At 37.4% G+C, this 13,447-nt stretch overlaps 1 protein-coding gene and 1 long non-coding RNA gene across 5 annotated transcripts in view; both read left to right on the plus strand.

Annotated features, from left to right (window-relative positions):
- The window catches only part of LOC139133353 (transmembrane protein 234 homolog), a 220,983-nt gene that overhangs the window by 82,916 nt on the left and 124,620 nt on the right, over positions 1–13,447 (plus strand). The gene's annotated exons all lie outside the window — the stretch shown is intronic.
- LOC139133337 (uncharacterized) lies at positions 3,032–12,611 on the plus strand. 4 transcript variants are annotated; one of them, XR_011552569.1, is made up of 6 exons: positions 3,032–3,294; positions 3,830–3,925; positions 4,625–4,740; positions 8,380–8,539; positions 9,341–9,463; positions 12,472–12,611. It is a non-coding gene; the product is annotated as an uncharacterized lncRNA (long non-coding RNA). The 4 variants fall into 4 exon arrangements; XR_011552568.1 differs by having other exon boundaries at positions 3,033–3,294; positions 4,628–4,740; XR_011552567.1 differs by having other exon boundaries at positions 3,035–3,294; positions 3,881–3,925.

A 13,447-nucleotide genomic window follows, 5' to 3' on the forward strand; every position in this document is an offset into this window, starting at 1 on the left:
CTTGAAAAAATCTTAATCAGACCGCCTGACTGCACATGTAGCATGTATTTCATGACATAATGTTTTCGCACAATGGTATTACACAGAATACATAAAAATGCATTTAATTCAATCTGTATTACACAACTTATTTACAAATACTTTAGTATTTGTAATCAATCATTCCCTTGCATCTGGCACATTCCCTACTAGTTTCAAAACTGCTCTTTTAAAACCACTGCTGAAGAAACAATCTCTTGACCCAAATCAACTTAAAAAAAAACTACCGACACGTCTCAAACCTTCCTCTTTTGTCTAAAATACTTGAAAGAATTATTCTATCACAATTAAGTGTTCATCTTACTTCCCACAACCCGAATCCTCTTCAGTCTGCATACAAACCACACCACAGTACTGAAACTGCTATATTGAAAATAGTCAATGACATTCTGACCTCCTTGGACTCTGGCAAAATTACCATTCTCACTCTCTTAGATCTATCTGCTGCATTCGATACTGTCGATCATGGCATCCTCCTCAACCGTCTTGAACATACTTTGGCATCTCCGGAACTGCTCTATAATTGATAATTGCCTTGAAGGTCTGTGTATGTCTTATTACAGATTTATCTTGGGAGTGAGTAAACGTACTCCACTTGAAGGGATAAGAGCAGAATTAGGCAGATTTCCATTAAAGATCAATCTTTATATGTCTGTCATTAAATATTGGTGTAGGTTAAATAGTTTACCAGGAAATCATATTCTGAAACAGGCACTTCAAGAAAACATAGATATAAATTCCCCTTGGGCAAATTTTATTCTTTGTAATTTGGGAAGTTACAATCATATGAATGTCTTCAACTCCTTAAGAGTGACATCATATGCCCAGTTAAACAAGAAATTAAAAAGGAAGATATCAAGCGAGTATTTGAATTCTTGGAGAGAGAATATGTCAAACGATACAAGAAAAAATGGAGGTGGTAATAAATTGCGTACATATAGAACTTTCAAGACCGGATTTTATTTTGAAAAATACTTAAATAATTTGTCAAATTTTACTCTTCGCAGAGCTTTATCGAAATTTAGATTGAGTGATCATAGTTTAAATATTGAATTGGGTAGGAAAAGTAAGCCAAAATTGCCTTTGAAAGATAGACTTTGTCTCAGATGTGATAGCAACGAAATAGATGATGAGTTTCATTTATTATTCTCATGTAAAAAGTTTATCGCTGAACGAGTTTTTATTGTTACAGGAAAGTGGAATAGACAGCTCCACTTTTTCCGGTGTCACACAAAAAGAAACGGCCCTTAAAAGGGTTATGGAGTATAATTTTCTAGATCTTGCTATATTCTTGAAGAACACTGATTTGTGCTGACCCTCCAGTAGCCTTCTCACTGTTAAACAGTTTGCTTATTGTACAACTTGGATACTTTGTTGTCCTCTCGAAAGTGTTCAGTTTTGTACTTTGTCCAATTTTGGAATGTACCATACCACACTCTCTGCTAGTGTGAGTTGAGTATACTATAATAAAGATTGATTGATTGATTGATTCTATCCTGGTTTCAATCTTACTCAAACTGTAACTATCAATGGCATACGATCAACAACATCATCTATCTCTTTTGGTGTCCCGCAAGACTCAGTTCTTGGCCCCGTCCCATTTGTTTTGTACACTGACCCTCTTTTTAGCCTCGTCAGAAAATACTCATTAAATCACCACGCCTTTGCCGATGACAATCAATTATACAAGGAAACCACAATCGATCAAATAAAATCAACTGTTGAATCTGTGCAAAGTTGTATCACTGCCATCAAGCAGTGGATAACATCTGATAAACTTCAGTTGAATGACAATAAAACAGAGGCAATACTTATATCTTCACCCAGACAAGCTGCCAAATCATCTCTCCCTCCATCCATAATTCTCGGCGATTTTGATATAATTTTCGCCCCCAGTGTCAAAAACTTAGGAGTCACACTCGACTCTAACATGAATATGTGTGAACATGTGCAGAATATTTGCAAAGCTGCATACATTCAAATTAGACAAATTAGCTCTATTCGTCACTTTCTCTCCCTACAGGCTACTCAAACGTTGGTCTCTGCACTTGTTCTGTCTCGTTTAGATTGTTGCAATTGTCTCCTCCTCTGGTTGCCCTGAACAGCTTATAGACAAGTTGCAAAGAGTGCAAAATGCTGCCGCTCGTCTCGTCTGTAATGCTAAAAAGTACGATCATGTCCAACCCCTTTTGCAAAAATTACACTGGCTGCCTATTAGTTCTCGTATCCACTACAAAGTTGTATCTACTTGCTTCAATTCAGTTACGGGTACAGGACCGCAATATCTCTCTGAACTTCTACATCAATACACTCCAAAAAGACAACTCCGTTCTTCCTCAGATTCTCGACTTCTCAGTATTCCAAGAGTTTCCACAAAGACTTTTGGCGAGAGATCTTTCTCTTACATTGGCCCTGCATTATGGAACAAACTTCCTTCTGATCTTCGCCACTCCAGCTCTAGCCTTTCTTTCCCGCCGGCGCGCGCCGTTCCCTCAAGACTTATCTCTTTAAACAGTAGTTTAACTTTTTTTCGTTTACCTTGTCTCCAGTCCCGGTGGTTCATTCATTTCCCCTGTTATATTTTATTTTTGTTACTATTGCGCCTAGAGCTCTGTTCAGAGATTAGGCGCATTACAAATATACTTTATTATTATTATTATTATTATTATTATTATTATTATTATTATAACAAGTTTAGGGGCTATAAGTATTATATAGAAATCTAATAACAGTTCATTTGTATTGTTCAAATAAAAGTTAACATAGTTCTATTTGAAGTCTGGGTATAATTTCTGTACTTCTTGCGAGAGTGGCAATGCATAACATAAACCACACATATTCAATTGATTTTCCTGTACACTTCTTCAATTCTCAGGGAAAGAAGGATTATGTTGAGTTTGATATTCCAACCCTTGACTGCTTTCAGGTATCGTCTTCATTATCGCTATTGGATACTGGTACGGAATACCCGGTAGGTATATAGAGCCCAGGAGTGAGTCTGTACAATACAGCGCCATCTAGTGATAAGAAGAACAGGTTACATCTTTTAACCCGGAAGAACTCATGGTTGTACATCACCGCTGCAACAGTCTTGTTCAACAGCGTCGACATCACCTCTGCGGCCGTTTTATTTGTTCAACAGGATGCTGGAATTGGAAGGCATGGTACAACATGTGATATGTCTTTAGTTATATGTTAGTTAAGGCCGACTGTATTTGTTCAACAGGATGCTGACATTGGAAGGCAAATGGAAAGGTACAATTTGATGCAACTTTAATTAAGGCGGACTTCGTCGCGCTTTTTTTGTATCTTTTTTAATTTACGACATCAAGAATACAAGAAATACTTACAAAAATCTCGCTTGCCTTGTGCTGTCATTTGCAGAACTTTAACAGTAGTGTCACTGTCAGGAAATATGTACTCTTCGCTGTGTTGAAATATGTGATTTTATACGTCCCTCCGGCCAAATTAACCAACTCCTTTACTCTCTTTCCTGTGACAAACATGGTCCAGGTGTACATACATACAATTGGGCATCCAAAATGTTCTGTAATGACATGAACAGTAAAAATTCAATCCAGTTATTCACAGCAATAATAGCTGTGTGCTGAACAATAGACTGTAAAGTGATTTTCCATCATTGCCAGTATCAATGGCATCAAACGTGTATTTCTCACCGTCCAGTCTGTGTAATTACCGTCTGTTTAGTGTATCTCATCTGGTGAGTATGGCAATTAATAACAACCACACATATTCAATTGATTTTCCTGTACACACCTTCAATTTTCAGGTGAAGAAGGCTTATGTTGAGTTTGATATTCCAATCCTTGACTGCTTTCAGGTATCGTCCTCACTATCACCATTGGATTTTGGTACGGAATACCCGGTAATGTACACTGTAGTAAAAGCCCTGGAGTAAGCCTGTATAATACAGCGTCATCTAGTAATAAGAACAGGTCACATCTCTTAACTGTAACCCAGAAGAACTATCTGATGTACATCACCACCAGTGCAACATTCTTGTTCAAAATCATTAACATCACCTCTGAGCTGTATTATTTGTTCAACAGGATGTTAAAGGGAATGTTTAAACTTCATTATCTATAAGCAAAGTAGATGAATATTGCACACAAGTATTTCTGCATGTTTCAAATCAAGAAACAACAGAGATAGCTTTTCATATCAAACAAAATTCAAAAGCATGATAAGAACAACCTGATGTCTTTTTAATGAATGTGGACCAAATATAAGTACAGAACAAATTGTTAATATGCTTGGAACACAAATATGTCTGGATCAAATGTGATTCAATACACACTGCTTTGGGCCTACAGGGTTGATAGAATACAGCCCCTCCCCTCCTTGCAATTGGTTGTACATTGCTCCCAACCAGGCAGTTGGGGGAGTGGATGTTAGGGTGTGTTACATGTATAACATGCAGTAATACATGCATTCTTATGCTCACCTTCAAGTTTTCTGAATGAGACAAAGCAGTATAACGGTATTTTCTGATTTCACAGTGGGATCTTCAATCAATTGGTCTCTTGATAATTGTTGGTTTTCTTTTCTTCTTTTGTATCATAAGTAGTGCAACAGTTTCCTCATTCTTCTGGCAAATAACCCCAGGAATCATAAATATTTTATGTGCAGTTTCCTCATTCTTCTGGCTTCCCTGGATGAATAGTGGTATTAACATCAAGGGTAAGTTTAATTTTTCTGTAGCAAAATACCAGTAACAACTAACATTGTGTGGCATCTAACAGAATATTTTCTTGCCTACTCTACATAACTTATAATTTACTGTAGTTGTGTTTGTACATCTTTAGCAGTAATAATACGATTACGCATAGGGTAATCACCGATAATGTTCGGAATGAAACACCAGACTTCAGTGCCCCTCTCCAGGCCTCACGATGCTCCAGGAACTTCCCTTGTTATTTCTTTGGTTACCTAATATTGCCGATGTCTCATGTCAGAGTGAGGCACACCCTCTGTTCTTTTGCCTAGTGGCACCATTCAGTATGCTTCTAAATTCTGTCACATTATTAGAGCGGCATCTATTTGATCGCATGCACATGTATGTAATTATAGCTTATTATATAAATTTATTATATCTACCCATTATTCTGTTCATCTGATATAGAGGAAAAAGTAATATTACATGGCTGGAGTGCACAGCAGGCAATACAGTGTGTCAATCTGCAGTGATAGTGCCTGCTGGGCAGTCTCAAGCTGCAATTCTCAATGTGGACACTGTATCTCGAAGACCGGTATGCTCAAAACTCTCTGTGTCGATTGGCTACTGAAACATTCTTTGGCATGATGGCAAGCTAATGACCACTTTATGCACAGAGCAGTCGTTATTGATATGCATTTATTCAATGTTTGCAGTAATAAAGTTGATAACACATGATACTCAAGTAACATTAGACACATATTGACTGACCATGTGGGCAACAGCATACGTCTGTATGCTGTTGCTGACTGCAAGTCACCCTCCCGAAACAGTCTGTTTTTTTGGGTGACTTGCAGTCCCAAGGGGTGAAAGACGTATGCTGTTGGCCAAAAAGCCAGTTAATTGTGTTTTGTAACCACCTCATCTGTTTTTCATCATTTTTTGCTCACGTGTTTACACACGTGGGCATATGTCGCAGCGATGTCTGTCTGTCTGTCTGTCTGTCCGTCTGTGTGTCTGTCTGTCTGTCTGTCTGTTGGTCCATTATCTCAAAAACGGCTTATCAGATCAGAATCAAATCTGGTACATATATTCAGTTAGCAAATGGCAAGAACTGATTAGTTTTTGGTGGGTCTGGCTTGCATACTTTTTGCTCATTTGCATAATTAATGATTTTAGAAAAAAATGGATATATATTAAAAACGACTACACAAAATTTGATGAGATTTGCTACAAATGTTGATCACACCAAGATATATCAGCAGTGGGAACCATTAAGGGTGACATGAAAGATAAATGCTAATTTGCATATTTAATGAACTTTCCTAACTAGGGATATATGTCTGATTTGACTTTATCAAAATTAACCAAACTTGGTATGTATATTAAAGATACTATGATTTAACATTATTGAAAGTCATTAAGCGTTTTAATTTCAGCCAATTCCTAATTTGCATATTTCATGAACTTTGTTAATTAGGAATATATATTTGAAATGACTGGACCAAAGTTGATGAAACTTGCTACATGTATTGAAGCCACTATGATACAACATTTTTGAAAGTCATTAAACATTTTTACTTCAGCCAATTCCGAATTTGCATATTTAATGAACTTTCCGAATTAGGGATATATATCTGAATTAACTTGATTGTAGTTGTTGAAACTTACTATATACATCAAAGATACTGTGATATAACATTATTGAAAGTCAAAAGACATTTTTACTTCAGCCAAAACCTAATTCTAATATTAAATGAATTTTCATAATTAGGTATATTTATCTTTATGGACTTGATCAAAATTGATGAAACTTACTATGTATATTAAAGACTCTATAATGCAATATTATTGAAAGTCATCAAGCACTTTCTCTTCAGCCAATTCCTAATTTGCATATTTAATGAACTTTCCTAATTAGAGATATATGTCTGAATTGACTTGACCAAAGTTGATAAAAGTTGCTACACATATTGCAGATTCCATGATACAACATTACTGACAATCACTAAGCATTTTTACTAAAGCCACTTCCTAATTTACATATTTAATTAACTTTGCTTATTAGGGATATATACCGGGATTTACTTGATCAAAGTTGGCAAAACATGCTGTGTACATTGATGATTATACCAGGTACTAGATCAAAACAATATCGAAAGTCATTTCACATTTTCATGTCAACTTATTTTGCATATCTAATGAGCTTTCACAGCTCGGCATATATGACTTGAAGGACTTGGCCAATGGTAATTACACTTGCTAGATAAAGTGGTGATACAATAAGAGCAGTAAAATTACTACTATTTTTATTTCAGCTAATTACATATTTGTATACTTCATGACCTTTTAGAATTAATCGGCGGTGATTATTGTTCATTATGTTGATCATAATAATTTCAATGAAGTTGCAAACATGTGGCAAAGGTTCAAATTTACACATAACTTCAATATATAATGAAACCGTGAGCATTTACAGTTCATATCTGGTTGAAGTGAGTGGGCATCATTTTTCGGTACTGATGCCCGACAAGCAACAGTTCTAACAAATGATGCCTAATGACGCCGTTTACATGGATCAGTGCAAAAGAACATATACCACGTGACTGTCAATTGATGAATGAGAACACACACTGTGGATGAGATGTGTTACAACATGATCTGTAGCCTCCCCATGGGGCTGGTGCTCTCTGACCTCAATGTTAATGATGTTCTTGCCTTTGCCAATATTATGGTCAGAGAGCATGCATCCCCTGTGCAGGCTACAAACTATGTTGTAACATACCTTATCCACAGACTGTGTTCTTTTGTCAATTGATAGTCACGTTGTATGCGTTCTTCTTGTGCTCATCCATGTAAACAACAGGCATCAGTTTTGAAAAATGATGCCCGCAATAATGCACACTCACTTCAAAAACGACATATTGCCCATGTGCAAACTGGAATGTAAACAAAGATGTTGTCTGAGGCCGAGCAAAACGAAAGTTGAGAAATTTTTGGGTTTGTCCTATTTTTTTTTGCATGACTGTGGATAAGGTGTGTTACAAAAGACATATTGACTGGCCTTTCAGACAACAGCATAGGTCTTCTTCCCCTCAGGATTGTGAGTCACCCCGAAATACAGACTCTGTTTGGGGGTGACTCACAGTCCCCGGGTTACAAATGTATGCTGTTGCCCACATGGCCAGTCAATATGTGTATAATATTGCCCTCCCTATCCTGTGTTATTATTTAATTATCACCAACTTACCCTCTGGCATATCCATCAGTGAAAGAAATGGTCTGATATCTACACTTGTTGAGGATTTCTTCAATAAAGTAGTGTAGTGACTTTGTCCATAGAATATGTGTACCTTATCTCGATGTGTCACAGCTGCAAAGTCTGATGGGGTATACCTGAGGTGATGCCCAGTTCCAACTTCTCCATTGTGAAATTGTTGCTGAAGTGTGTTTGCAGTGGCATTTTCATGATAGAATTTGCCCTTTCGGTTTCTGAAGGATGAGTATGTGTATATTTCTCTGTTAAGAGCCATTGATAGAGCCTGTAGATGGTACTCATGTCCCCATGAACCAATCTTTCTTGCATCATCCAGGATGTTTGGATATGTGTATTCAACTTGATCTCTATTAATCAACCTCTTGAAATATTTGCTCTCTTTTACTAGGATATACAGAGTTGCTAGACGAAGCTGTTTGATTGTGAAAGTTGTGCTCAGGGAAAGCCTAATACTGTGCCATAAACAGTTTCCATCAGGTGGTGTTAGTATTGCCACATAATGCTGTGATATGACTGGATGCAACATCCTGGTTACTGTTCTTGACAAGGTATGTTTATTCTCGTTACTGATATTGATTACATCAGCTTCCTGTAGAGAGTCGATCAGTTTGCTAGGTTGCTCCTGTTGTTATGTATTATGGATTGCGTTGATGTCTCAGATAGTGTATATTTTTCAAAGAAGTCATTAGGAAGTTCATATCCTTTCAAGGTATAGGTAGATGTGTCTTTTCTGATGTTTGGGTCACTGTATGTCTTCTGCTTTTTAGGGGTGTTATTGCTGCCATCATTTCTTGACCTTTTCCTGTTAACTTCTTGATTCTTTGTTACATAATTTTGCATATTTGTTGTCTGTATGTCTGTTGTACCAATACTTGTAATGCTTGTCTTGTAGCTGATGTCTCTACATACATCTTTTTCTTCCATTTCAAAGAGTATCTGCTTGTATCTATCACTTAGAAAAATTCCATCTTCATCACAGTCCAGTAGGTAGAGTCCATTTAATGCTCTCACTCGACTCATGGCTACATAGGCTTGTCCTGATGCAAAGAAATTCTTGTTAAGGAGAATATATCCATATTTTTGAGTAACATTACTCTGGAACCAATCTTAAGTGAGATTTTGTCTGGCAGTCGCTGCTTGTGATACTTCTCTATTTTCTTAATCTCTGTATCATTCAGTGGTTTTCCATCTATGCTAGTATCAATAGCACCAAAAGTGTATTCTTCACCATCTAGTCTCTGTAAATACTGTTTGTTTAGTGTATCTCGTTCTTCACGAAGAGAGACTGTGATGGTGCCTTGAGAGATATCAATGTCATTAAGACAATAATGATCTATTTTTCTTGACAGGAGGATCTCTTTAACCTTAGCATCTACACTACCCATTCTTACAGCTTGGAGGAGAGCAATGAAATCTTCATCCCCTTGTCGCTTTACTTCTTTCAACAGTGCTGTGTTAAAGTTCTTCCAGAGGTAAGTATCAAAAATATCCTTGTGGATAGCTGGGAGTTGGGCAGGGTCACCAAGCATGATTATGTGCTTCCCTCCAAAGAGTTTGCGCTTGTTTATTCCACAGGCAGCCCATCTGCATATCCGATCAAGGGCAATGAACACTTTTGCTTCCATCAAGGAAAATTCATCAATTATCACCATTTGTGTATCTTGCAGCATTTTATGTTGTAACGTGCCAGTCTCAATGTAGCAGTGGCAGTCAATGTCAATATTTAAGAACTGGTGGAGAGTTGTACCATTTATGAAATGGGCTGCAACTCCAGTTGTAGCAGTACATTTCACAGTTAATCCAAGACGTTTTGTTGTACATTCTTTGATGGCCTTCAACAGAAATGATTTTCCAGTTCCAGCAGGGCCAGCAACTGCACAGAGGACCTGGTCATTGTTTTCAAGCTTGCATTTAATCCACTCATAAGCTTTTTTTTTGTGATTTTGATAACTGGTTAGTTATTTCTTCTATATTGGCATTTTCTTCCCGTTTTATCTCCAAATCACCCATACTATCATCTTCGCATACAGGCCCATCAGTAACTTCCATTTCCAATCTGTTTTGGTCTTGATCTAGTAGTTCTGGTTTTGGCCGTATTGCTTCAGCTGCTGTCAAGAAAGTTTCAACTTCTACTTGTGATAGCCAATTTCCATCAATAAGCTGTTGACTCAGACTGAGGAGATGTTCCATTGAATACCCTCTTCTGTTAGCCGTTGACAGTGCCATTAATGCATCTTCCTGTTTGTCAAGCAAACCTCTGATGGCACATTCTTCAATGTATGTTTGTGTTTTATTATTTGTTGAGAGCAGCATTGGTACATCCTCCCGTGTCAGTGGAATGTTGAGGAGCAACTTTTGTAGATAGTATTTTTCTTGATTATCAGAATGGGGAAGAATGAACAGCCATCTAGGAATGACTTCCTTCTCTGTTCTGACAATCAGACGACCTTTTCTATCTGTCCATGTAGTTTTCTTTTTTGATGCTGATATTTCTGACTGATTATTTGTACTGATGTATTTGTATTGTCGTACAAAATCTGGATATTTGACATTTTTCAACTCTTCGGGTCTATCAAGGTATTTGTCAAGTAGAGTGTCATAATATATGTCTTCAGAATTCTGATCATCTGGAAGATGGGATTTTCGTTTCATTATTTTGTACTCAGGATCCAGATCTGTTGGTAGGTAGACTATTTGTCGACTACTGCGGCAGATATTAAAGCCGAGCAGTATGGTGTCTACTTCCAGTCGTCCAACAACACGTGAGCAGAGATAGTTTTCTGCCTCTGATAGATTGAGTGGTAGGTCAATGATGGCTCAGCTTTAGCAATATATTTAGCAAGATACAGTTCCCAGCCGTCATTAGTAACTTGTTGTATATTTATATGACCACCCCATAGAAGTAGAATTGGTAGGTTGTAGCTGACAACATTTCTGTCTTCTGCATGCCTTCGTTGGTACAGAACTCTTATACCTCCTTTATCTTCTGTAGTTTCTGATTGCATATCAAAGGGGAAACCATATTTGCATGAAGATAGTTGTTTTCCATTCCCACCTTTAAAGCACCGTTCTGGAACACAGTTACCATGAAGCTGATACTTTTTAACTTCTTCTCTCGAATGGTTTACAATATCACTAATGGCTTGATCTTGACTTCTAGGCATTTCTGCTGTAACACAGTTGTTTGGTACAGTCCCTTCTTCACACCATACCACCATATGAACATGTAGTGCTCCCCGCTTTTGGTACTCAATCCTCCACCAGTAATCTGTAACCTTACCCAATGGACCACCATCAACAGGATGTAGCACTTTATCTTTGAACAGTTTAAATCTCTGGTGGAAAGCAACTACTGTTTCTGTTGAGTGATTCATACAGGGCATTTTTTCATCCTTGTCTTTGTTTTCACCACTTCCACTCTTAACTGCTTCCTGTAGTTCATTCCAGTTGTCGTTTTGTGTGAGAGTTACGAAAAAAGTTGGCCTCCCAAGTTCACTACTCATTGCCAGTAGATCTAAAAGCCGGCCTCTCCAATAACCTTTTGAACCAGGTAGAGTGGTTGGGATCACAGTTCCATAAACATCATACTTGGATTTGACCTTATCTACCGTGAGCTTTTGCATTCTGTTACTTTGCTGTGCTTTTTTGGCATGATTGTAATAAAAGATACGGACTTTCATCATTCTGTCATACCAAAAGAAAGCCCAATGTCTGTCCCTCCTCCACCGTGGATCATAGCTGAGCAGCCTTAACTTACAGTACTGAGACATAGTTAGTCCTCCACCTTGAAACCAACTACCTGTACCGTATGGAAATAGATGTGGCCATGCTTTGGCTTCAAGGTACTTATCATTGTAATGAACCCTAGTTAGTGCTTGCAATTGTTGCATAAGATGTTTTGATTCACTGTTTGTTTGGGGATGTTGAACGCCAGCTACATCTGAGGTTGGTGTTAAGTTACCTTCTTTTCTTTGATCTTCAAATGGTATTACAAATGCCTCCTCATCTTTTCCAGTTTGTCTGTTTATGTCTTTACCCTTCCCATCTTTCGAATGATTTCCAGAAGATATTGCCAGTGGTTCATTTATGTTATAACGGCAGAGTGTTTCATATCGTCCAAAGAATTGGCTGTATAGGGAGTTATTTGCCTTAAGCCATCTCAAAGCAGCAGCTATCCTGTCATTCACTGCTCTGTTGTTCCTGTTTGAAATATCCGTTTTTACACCAATGAGAAATCCAAACATACCATAGTAGTGTTTATCCAGCTTTCCGAGTATATTAGTTTCACCTTTCCTGTGTTCCCACACACTTTTGAAAGGGTCAACTTTCTTTAGAGTTGTTGAAAAGAGACCACATAGCGATATTTGACCTCGTTCATAGTCATTTTGCAAGTTTGTGATGCACTGTGGTATAGACTTTCCCAGATTGTTGGTCTGCGCATGAATAACAATGCTTGGTTCCTCTCTGACATAAATTGCAGGAGTACCACATGCCAACATTATCTTCTCTTGAGAGATAAGAGGGGGAAATTCTTGATCCAAATAAAGCTGTTACAGGAGGTGCAACATCTTTTGGAAAAATTCTAAATTTATGACCTTCTGAAAGGCGACCAAACAGAAGTGTGCAACATGAAAAACATGTGCTGTTGAAGACTGGCTTCTTTTCATGATTTCTTTGGTATGTTCTAAATGCATAGAGATTTCCAACATCACTTTGAAAGTTATCGACTTCATGTAAATTTTGCGCTTCAGCAGTTGTTGATTGATTTTCATTGGGGAAGCTCAAATTTTGAGATTGCTCATCATTAACACTAGATACAGGAACAGTGCTTGTTGGTTGTGCAGGTTGTCTCTTCTTTTGTTTTCTAGTGCGACGTTTATGCTTATTTTCTAAGACATACAGACGTGCTTGCAGGTTCTTTTGTGTTAACTGTGAGGCAGGATATAATTTGTGCCACTCTTGGTGCATTAGTTTCATATACGATACTCGGACTCCTCTCCTAGCTTTCTCAGATTGAGTTTTTTTAGCAATATTTCTGCACTGTTGTAGGTCAATTAACATTGACTGTGTCCACTCCACTTGTGCCATAATACAATCTGTGAAAAATTAAGGCCAGAAGTATGTGCAGCTGTAGAAGCAGTGGAAAAATGTTAAGATCATAAAACTGTTTATTGCAAGTATCTTTGTTTAGATCATCATCAAATGTTCTCACAGATATTGTAACTGAAATAGATATTGTAACCATCAAAACTCTCACATTTTCTAAAATTGGCAAGTTAGTGTAGGTGTAGCCATATCACAAAATTTGTTTTCCAATTATTATTGGACCCAGTGTTAGCAATGACTTGATTTTTGTATGTATGTCCACATTTTGTTATCATAGTATACTATTATCATAGATGGCAATCAACAGGATACATGTACAATGTCAGTTGTTAATAAATAGTGTCACAACT

This window comes from Ptychodera flava, chromosome 5 (genome assembly GCF_041260155.1).
Source record: "Ptychodera flava strain L36383 chromosome 5, AS_Pfla_20210202, whole genome shotgun sequence".
Lineage (NCBI taxonomy): Eukaryota > Metazoa > Hemichordata > Enteropneusta > Ptychoderidae > Ptychodera > Ptychodera flava.